This window comes from Genypterus blacodes, unplaced genomic scaffold (assembly GCF_046128005.1).
Source record: "Genypterus blacodes isolate CSIRO-AG114 ecotype Tasmania unplaced genomic scaffold, CSIRO-AGI_Gbla_v1 ptg000039l_1, whole genome shotgun sequence".
Classification (NCBI taxonomy): Eukaryota; Metazoa; Chordata; class Actinopteri; order Ophidiiformes; family Ophidiidae; genus Genypterus; species Genypterus blacodes.
Genome location: NW_027466852.1, coordinates 6,955,602 through 6,966,086, shown reverse-complemented (window position 1 = coordinate 6,966,086; position 10,485 = coordinate 6,955,602).

Genomic DNA, 10,485 nt, shown 5'->3' with positions numbered 1-10,485 from the left:
GCGGCTCAGTGATCAACATTGCAGTGCTGTCTGTGGTTATTTGGACTGGGCAGCTTCCTTCCCTCCCTGAAACGGCTCCCTCAGGCCACTGCTGTAAACATGAAACTCACCTAGTCAGCAACAATCAAAATTAAGATTGAGTTTTCTGTTAGTTTTGTTCAAATTAAATAGACATTGCTGAGTTCCGTGAAGCTTGAAATGTCTTGGGCATCTCATTAAATTTATTTGTTGCCTTAAATAGTGTCACTGGATTTATCAGTAGTTATCTTACATTCAACTCTAACTGCACAACATTGCGTTTGGCTTGTATTGTCAGGCAGGAGTGCACCTTGCTGTGGAAGCTACTGTAACTCGTAAATCACAGATTATCACGTCGTTCCTCTCCCCATGCTGTTCTAAGTCTCATTTCAAAGGGATGCGAGGCGTGTGCCGTCACCTCATCTGTAAACACAGAGCTGTGGCTTCTTCCCAGCCTGGGGTCATCAAAATTTAGGCACACTTTGTCACCTGACTGATTTCACACCTAAACATCAGCATGAGGAGCATTAGGGCGGGATTCAACATGTTTTCCTTTCGGGTGCAGGGCAAATTGTCTTCATTTACGCTTGGCTCGAGCAAAACAAAGACAGGGCATTTTAGCTCTCCACGGCCCAAAGATCGGGGGCAACTGGTCTGGAGAACTGTGTGTCACATGTTTACCAGCGCTACAACTTAGATTTTACAGCAATTAAGACCATGAATCTGCATTTATTTTTTCAATGTGATTGAACCTGGCACAAATCAAAGTCAATCAATTTATTAAGGCATGGGAACGTCTCAATTTTAGTCTGCTGCCTCCGCATGCATTTTTCTCAACGGGCACACGCGCCTCATACTCGCCCACACGTCACAGTGGACTCTTATAGACTCTATGTACACTATTATATCTTAATTGCGTATTTGCCTTTATTAGTGCTCTGCAGTCCTGCCCAGCACAAATGCACATGTACAGTATTATTGTCTTTAAAGCATATGATGCCTTAAAGACAATAATACTTTGTTTTTTATTCTTCTACTTAGAAATGGCGTTTCAATATAAACTGTGAAAATAAAATGTAGTATGAATGAAAACTTAACCCATAAAGACTTTTCCATATTGGACACTGTATCACTTTGTTGCTCTGATACATTTTTTTTTGATATTGGGTGTTAATCATTTATACCCAGGTCCTTAAAGAGGTGCAACTTGATTTGTGGTGAAAGCACTGATTTACAACGTCTTAAGACTGGCCTGAGAGGAGGAGACAAGAGTGACATTTAAGGCACCACGGAGCTATGGGAGCGTGTCCCCAAGCTGACAAACCCAACACTTCCCACAAGCAGCAGTGCTTTAGCCCACGCTTCACCTGGGGCAATCTAAACACGTACACAAACTCTTTATGTTGGGTAATAACTAGGTACCTCTCCTTTAGCCAATACACAATCGAACGGCCACAGGGTCCCCCCGCCGACAAGATGTCAGCCACTGCTTCCCCTCCCTCCTGTAGTTATCTTAAAAGACAAGGGAGAGTCGTTAGTGTGGGTCCTGCATTGCCTAATTGTTTAAGCCACAGCAGGGGTTGTGGGGGAGCAAGGGGGAGCAAGGGGGTTTAAGGAAAGAGAGGGAGAGTTAAGTCTGAAAGGACAGCAGCATTTTCCAATCTTAAGTTCCAAAAGCAAGTATGGTTTTTGACTTCATCTCCTGTTGTCTGTTTCTTGTACATTTTTCTTTACATTGACAGTTGCATCCCACTTCACACTTTACAACAACCCTTTGTCTACTTTTTTGTCTGCCATCTAACAAATGACAGAGTCCTTCAGGGGCACAGCAGGGCCAATCATAGTCAGCCGCTGTTCCCGTGGCGACCAACTGCTCGTGAGAGGTTTAGGAGCTGGTTCCCGCATTCAGCATGCAGGTGCTCCTATCCGCTCCTTACACCACCCCCAGCTGTACTCCTCCATAGCCGCAACCATCCATTAAGGCCGGGGAAGACCTTTTCACCAGCTGTGGGATGTCAGCTTCTCTCCTGCTTCTTCATCTCAGAGGGGAATCACAGTTTGGCCGTTGGCCATTTGGATCACTTTTGTGAGCCAATTTTCAGAAAACATATTCATCCAGTAAGCAGTCTGTCTCTGCATGTCTGAGGGATTTAGGTTTGTACTTTGTAAATGAACACCGTCTGATTTTTATATTCTAAATGATAGGAATGAGGGCTTCTTTTACTAAATAGCCTCATCTGCAGTACATTGGTCAGATTTGTAAAGATTGCCGTGCACCTCCATTAAAATGGTCATAATTCTTGAGTGAAGCTGTGCAGGCTCTTGTGTTCAGTATGGGGCAGAGGATGACCCCTACTGGTGGAGGATCACAACCATAATGCTTCTGCTGCTCCCCACATACAGCCCAGCTGCCTAGAGCAGAGCGTCCTTCAGTTACTTGCTCCATTACATTACATTACATTACGATCATTTGGCAGACGCTTTTATCCAAAGCGACTTACATTACATTATATTACCACCCTTCGCAGAGGGGGGAGCACTTGAGGGTTCGGTGCCTTGCTCAGGGGCACCTCAGCAGGGACTCAAACCGGCAACCCTCCGGTTCTTAAGCGGAAGCTCTACCCACTCGACTACTGCCTCCCTACAACTACTACTGCTCCATAGTGTAACTAGTTAGAGTTTATTTTCATGATTCTATTGAAATTGCGAAATCTCACACATTCCATTCTATGTTTGTGCAGAGATCATTCCCATCTTGCTATTTCAGAAAAGAAAATGCTTACAAAATATGTTATACGCCTGCATTAAGTGTGTCTATACGGAAACGATTCTATGGCATTAAAAGTTCATCTTAAATGTTTGTATATATTCACATACAGTGCAGTTGCTGTTGGTCTAACAGAAACAGCCTTTGTATCTGTGGAAGCGAACAAAAACAATTTCCAGCCACCTCATGTGCACACAGCTGATGCTTGACAATTGTGAATTTGTGATCGTCTGCCACTAATCTTACACCACGGCGATGAATAGTCCCTATACTGTCTGAACAACATCCTGATTCACCAAACCGGCCCCTGGTTTGGCCCCGGCCACCTGCCAACTGTCCCACTGTTACCCTGCAGCAAACACTCTGCTGTAACGCAGCCAAACCCTGTCACAGTCGCTGTTATTCCTGCCCAAGACTGTAGCTTTGTTTGTCAGCTGGGCACTAAGATATGAGTTAGTATTGCTAGTCATATACAGTCTATATATGATTTGTATTTATTTATTCAGGAATATTATAATCATACACACAGCCAATTGTCTTGTACGAGGAGATTCTTTGTTTGCACGCCCTTACGAAGAGGGCGAAATCGAGACAATAATGGAGAAAGACAAGAAAGCTAAGTGATTAATGATAGTTGTATACATAAAAGAGAGGTTTCAGTTTCACGTTTATTTATCATTTGCACAGTAAAACACAGGGTCATTCTGTACATTCAAATTCTTTGTGATGTGGCAACAACAACATCATATTGAACGTGAGGTTGAATGTGCATGCCCACTAGGATTGGTTACAACAGTAGACTTATTCATTCACAAGATATGCACTTTATGAATAACGAGCCACTAAGGAACATCAAAAAACAAAGATGAAACTTTTGTGTCACTTGATCCAGACATCTATGTCAAAAATGTAGCATCACCACTGAATGGGTTCTTCCCTGGATTTTATGTCCCACCTGTCCACCAAGTTTGTATGTGTGTGAGCAATCCTGCTAACAGACCAACAGGACTGAAAACACTGCATTCCTTGGTGGAGGTTATTTAAGATGAAAGAAAAAAACTGTAGAAAATAAGTCATAAAGGTAAAGCAACCCACAGATGTTGCAAATGACTTAGTTGTTCCATTTCTATAGTCGCGTAAACAAATATGATGATGCCCACACAGGAATAAGTTGATGGTTAACCTTTAATTTCCTGCGCCAAACATACTGGATTTGTGACAATACCCTGAGTGAAAACTATTACTCTGCTCGTTAGTCAACCTGCAATGACGCACAGCCAGTGCTGCCATTCATGGTTGAGGAACAGTCACACAGCTGCCCGGCTGCAGCAGCTGCCTCCTCCTCCTCCTCCTCCTCCTCCTCCTCCGTGCTTATGTATTCATTAACAGCTGAGCCAGTCCTTCCAGATAGCACAGACACGAAAATCATCCCTTCACCTGCTGCGGTTCACCATGACGAGCAGCCAGTGCAGCAGCCACCGCCAGCCATGTCATCTATCACGAGACGATCCTCTGAACTGCTGAAGCATAAAACACTTAAGCCTGGCAGGGGAAAAGTCAGATAAGGGAAAGCTATGATTTTACACCCAAAACACAGCGTGATGAGGCTGAGATTAAGGCGTTCAGAGCAGGATGCATCCAGATGAGGGTATCTGGGGTGGCGTGAAGGTAATTACAGTGGTGTTTTGCAACAGTGAAGATGTGCCGCAGCAGTCCTATGTGCTGGAACAGCTGCGCCATGACACGTAAGCCCCCTCCTCAGCCCCATCACTGATTGTGGCACGTCCTTGGCTGTGACCTTGCTCTGCCTCTGCCCACGCCTGTTGTGAGCAGGAGATAGTTGACGATCAATTTCAGCCGTGTGTGTGTGTGCGTGCTGCGGAGGAGAGCAGCATATGGTTAGACATGATTTACGCGCAGACACGTACGCTCCCTGATATGCACCCCCCCCCCCCTTCTCCTCCTCCTCCTCCCCCTCCCTCCTCCACTCACAAACACACAAACAAGCATTTACATAAATTATCATGTTTTATGCTGCTGCGGATATTTCTGGTGAATCGGTAATGTCACTGACAGGTCTATGGTGTAGCAAGCGAAGGCTGAGTGACAGCGGGGAGAGGTTGCACAGCCAGCAGCTCTATGTTCTGTCTATACAATAAACGTGAAAGATCTAAAGGCATCTGGGAAAAAGGTTTTATCACCTTAAGTTTGTACACGGGAGATAATCTGAATTCAATCACACGATGAACGAGCACAGCAATAACAACTACAACACAAATAGATTGATGCCTGTTTTTAACAACCTTTATTTTAATTTTAATCAGTAATACTTTCATGTATAACTAGGATTTATATGGTCAAAAATCACAGTTTTCCCTCGTTGCATAACGTGTGATGACGTGCACACAGGGATTTAAGCTGCGATCACAGTCTGGTCAAGGTTGGGCTTTAGTAGGGTCCTCAGAGTGCATACCTCCGCCAAGGCAGAACTGGAATTCTAATAGTATTTTGCTTTAAAGAGAAAGAAATGTCTATAAGGGACCTGGACCACAACCCTGCATGTCCACCAAACTGCGCCCAAATCTCTTAAAGACGTTTTGAGAAATCCTGCTAACAATCAATCCAGCAGACATTTGGGAAAACATAACACCTTGCCAGAAGTAATAAGTAGTGTGGATACAAACAGCAGCCTGCCAGTGTAATCATCAGGAAGTGTGACAGTACAATTATACCAACAAACATGTAATGGTAATTGACTGCGTCCTAACCACAGCTTAATGTGTTTGCGCTGACAGACATGCACCGTCTCCTTTTGTTTTGTCTGTTTTGGTTTTGCCCAAAACGTGGACTAATAATTAAGTAACACACGTCCTTTGCTGTACCAAGTCGAAGCTGTGAATCCACCAATGAAGCCTGGAAAAGAGCAGCTCAGATAAGTTCACACTCAGCGGCTGCTGGAATCTGTTGTGTTGACAAACACACTGAACATAATGAAATATTTCATTCAGGCAGACATAGCCTAAATGATTTCATGTGCTAATGGGATGGGCTAGGCCATTGCCAAGGCAACAGCACTGGTCTCATTAGAGGTTCCAGTCATGAAAGTGGTGAAAAAGGGGAATGCTCTGAATAGGGTCGTTAAAGACATCATCAAAGAGGTGCGTCTTTTCTCTCTCGTTATAACTTGGTCTAATGCGAAAAGATCCTCTGTCAGTGTGGGAGACCAGGGAAGAATTTATGCAGAGAGACGTCTGCTAAGTGTTTGCTTGTATCTATGCTGTTGTTTACTGAATCGTAATTCATTTTCAAAAAAATACATTTCTTCAAAGCTAAAATCAGTTATGTAGTGAACGAAGAAAACTATTTGAGATTCCTTCCTTCGCATTTAAAGAAGAGAAAATTCTCTCTGTTTACATTTTTGCCTTTGTAATTCGTGTACATTTCATTTGTGAAATCAATGAAATAACAAGTTTAGTCATGATTTACTTCACACATCAATGTTTTGTGTAGTCAGTCTATACAGGTTGATGTGCTCAGTTTTATTCAGATAGGTGCTCAAACTCCTGTAACTCCTGTAAATCACAAATTATGAATCTTTACCTAATCATATTCGTCAGTGAATGTAGTGAATCTGGTACAGAAGAATGATCTCACTTTGTGTTGTGGCTTTAATGCTCCCTGTATACATACAGTCAATATCCACTAGAGGGCAATGTGTCCAATGCATTCAATCTGATGTCACAGGTTTCATAAGGGCAGCAAACCACACAAAGAGAAGTGACAAAGAGTCGCTCATTCCAACGTGCACAGATCAGAGTGAAGCGCATCAGAATCAGATCGTCATTCCTAAATGAAGGCGTTTTGTTGTAGTATATGCGATATATTATGTCATTGCCACATGCATTGGCTTGAAGTGGTGTTTTGACAGTTTTATACCTGACGTTCTTCATATATAATCCCTGTGGAGCGTTCACTTTCAGTCCAAATGTTAAAGTGGGACGCAAAGGGACAAAAAAAACCTTGAAGCCTCGCTCTCGTTCTAAATGACTCGTCAAATATCTTAATTGGTATTGTCAAGGGAAGGGAACACACAGATAATGTCATAAAAATGTAAAATAGACAAACATAGCATGCTGTTTTAAGTCAATATTTCTAAACACCTTGAAGTGAAAGGCGTGTAATACTATTCTGTTTGTCAGTAGAAGAAAGGTAAAAGCATCTTTCAGTCTCCTGCAGAGGAGGAAGCTGCTTGCTTCCCGCTCCAGCCTCTTTTCTTATTTCTCGCCGTCTCTCTCCTCTATCTCCTTCATTCCCCCCCCACACCCCCCCACACCCCCTCCCCCCTGCTATGTATGCCCCCCCTACCCTCACTCCCCACCCCCCCACCCCCCCGCCCCCCTTGTGGGATCATGGGAATTGTGCAAGTAGCGTGGCGTTCCACGCTCTGCCCGCGGCGCTCCAGGAGGAGGCGTGCAGTAATGACCCGCTCCTCAGCTCGCTCGCCATCATCGCCCTCACAATTAATTCCCGCCTGGCGTTCCTCTGTGGCGGGCGGGCGGGCGGGGGGATGAGTGTGAGGCTCCCTCATTAGAGCTCCTTGTAATGTGTCTGGCAGCAGTTCCCATCCTGCCACTCCTGCCCTTCCACTGCTGCTGCCATGTTTGCTTTATAGATGCCTTCCCTCCGCCTTACACAATGACTGACACCTAAAATGTGCTTGGTCTATGTTTTTATTGTTGCGAGAAAGGCATTAATATTCCTGCACATGCGTGACACGGGAGGGAATATTTCAGCGTGTTGATTCAGGATGGCGGTTGCCTGGATGTGTCAGATCACACCAAACAAGATTCGGTGGCTTCATACATGTCCGATGCATCATCACACTATAACACCCTTAGAAAATGGCGTGTTAACGGTTTCCATGGCTTTTAAAATCATGTGGGCCAGTGTCTGACCTGGAATTCAGCTCTCATCATGTCCAGGGACATATTGCATGTTTTGGTCCCCTCAACAAGAATTTTTGCACCAAACTTCAGCTTCTCCACTGTGATGCACCTGTACAGTCTAATGCTCCAGGCCTGCATGTAATGTTACCTTTGATTTGCCCTATTTACATCCACGAGACGGGTCAAGAAAAGATGAATATTCCAAACTTTACTAAGATTTATTGTTTGCATCATGAGGTTATTTAATTTTTACTTTTTTAAATTCTAAAGTCAGTACTTGATATTATGTAATTAGGATGTATTGTCGATGGGAAATGTGTGTGATGGCCCGCAGCCTTTAAAACAACCAGAAGGCAACCTAAATGGGATTTCTTCAAAAGATTCAGTGAAACTCTGAAATAAAAGAAAATTCACCAACTGCAATTCCTGGAGGAAAAAACAAAGAAAGATTGGTCAGGAAAACATCCACATCTGCTGATCGGGTTCAAAGACGACTCGCAATTGAACTTCAACTCGTTGTTCCAAGATGTCAGGAACACGGCTCATAATGGCCAGTGAAGGCTGGAACGCAGGCAGAGCAAAGCAGGAAGAATGAAGGTTTATTTCAGGGCCGTTGCTTTGCACCGCATTGGATTTCTTTTCTTTTTTTTTACAGAAGAAAATTGTCATTCTCTTTTATTCCATTTGATGATCGAAGTATGAAAGAGTGCTGGCATAAAGTGTGAAGTGCCATCTTCATACTGTCTTTGATGCACCCCAGGCAATAATCTATGTGTAGTGCAATCTGAAGGGTACTGTCCACTCTGAGGCCTTGGAAACATATTATCGTCATATAATAAGTTTGTGGAGAAAGCATGAATGGGTGAGGAAAAAAGGCATGCTGAACATTCGATGAGGGGGCTAACAAGGATCGGATGATGTGAATCATCCCGGCTGCAGTGTTTTCTACATGTGCACTGTTACAAATCTGAATAGAAATCCGGTTAAGGGTTTACAAGGTCAGAGAACCGCTTACTTAAATCCAGTTTACATGGCGTTTTAGAAACCAGGTTACCCCCCGAAAGAAGGAATAAGGAGATTATTAAGGAGCATGTAAACGTGCTGGAAGTGAGATTTCAGTTTCGTTTGCACGTTTCAGGCATTTTACAGGCACGAAACTTCTCCGACACACTTATTCAATTCAACTTTATTTATCCCTCTAGGGGCAGTTGTTTGGAGCAGCTCACCACACACACACAACACATAACAACAGGACCACAAGTGAAGCAACACATAAAACACGTGGAGGAAACACATAACACCCAAAATCAATAAACAAAACAAGGTCAGATGGAAATAAGCTATTACTACAATGCATTTAATGAAAAATCTCTTTGTGACGTATGTGACTTCACTCCTTCACTTCTGACCAGTAGGTGGTGCCGATGCAAAACTTCTTTGACACTTTAAGGTGGTTGCTCAAAGGTCAATACCTCCTGACCTTGACCCACAACCTTGACCCTTGACAGATTCAAAGGCAAATCAATAGCTGAGGTCCCGACCCTTCGATCCAACTCCAATGAGAACTGTTCTATTTGTCACCGTGAACAACAATAAACAGACAAATGCCAGCCATTATGATGTACCCACCTGTTAGCGTGTAGCACGGTTGTTTTCATGGCTCATTAGTAATAGATTAGTCAGGCGGGTTTCTACTTACACGTCTTTGCTGTGCAACAAACAGCACCTCCACCACCACGGAGGTTTATTGTATGGACCAGCTTAAAGAACACATGGAAACACAACACTCTGACCTCTGCTGTGAATTATGTATGTTGTTGAGTCACGCTAAGCGTTGCTACGACTCACTCATTGGGACTGATAATTGTTGCTCCATTACATTGATTTCCGCAAAGCTATTGTTCATCACAGCAGCCGTCACTGTGGAACGAACGCCTGAAAAGAATGTGTAAAATGTTTTGTTCGTTTTATCTAATATTGATGAAATGATCGCGGGATAGGCGTTTGATGTGTGTGTGTGTGTGTGTGTGTGTGTGTGTGTGTGTGTGTGTGTGTGTGTGTGTGTGTGTGTCTCTGCTCATGTGTTTCAGAGCCGCGAAATCCAGAACTTTGCCAGCTGCTTGCACATCTTCATCCCCAGGTTTGCATCTGACTTACATTTGATCTGCTGTTGCTCCTCAGAATAACAGAGCACAGCATTAACAAAGATGAACTCATTTATCTTTATGGAAATCCATTTACATTTGGAATGTACATTTATTGTAATTCATGGGACTTTGGTCAAGGAAAAATAGATTTCGAGGTGAATCCAGACTGATCCATACACTGTTTCACTTTCTTTAACACTGCAATATAAGAAAATATAACATCATCTAACTTTGCTGTAAATTAACAAACAAGGCATCACCAGGCGATGTTCTAGAAAAGGAATATCACAGCTGCAGTCGTGACATGACTACTTATACTGATAACACCTTTTTTCATTTTATAGAAAATCTGTCACGTGTATGTGTGTGTGGGTGTGTGTGTTCAGGCACAAAGTAGTATGAACCGTTTAAACCTGAGTCACATCCAGAATGCAACTTATGTGCTTAACAGCGCGCCACAGAGATGTTTGTGTTTGCCGAGGCTGTTTGCTCACCCGCATTGACAGATGAGCGCGGCAACTGTGTGTTTGCACATATCAGCGGCAAAACAAAACAGTCCTCAAACCAAGTCCATGAAGGGGGACACTTAAGGTTGCATTGCCTGTTA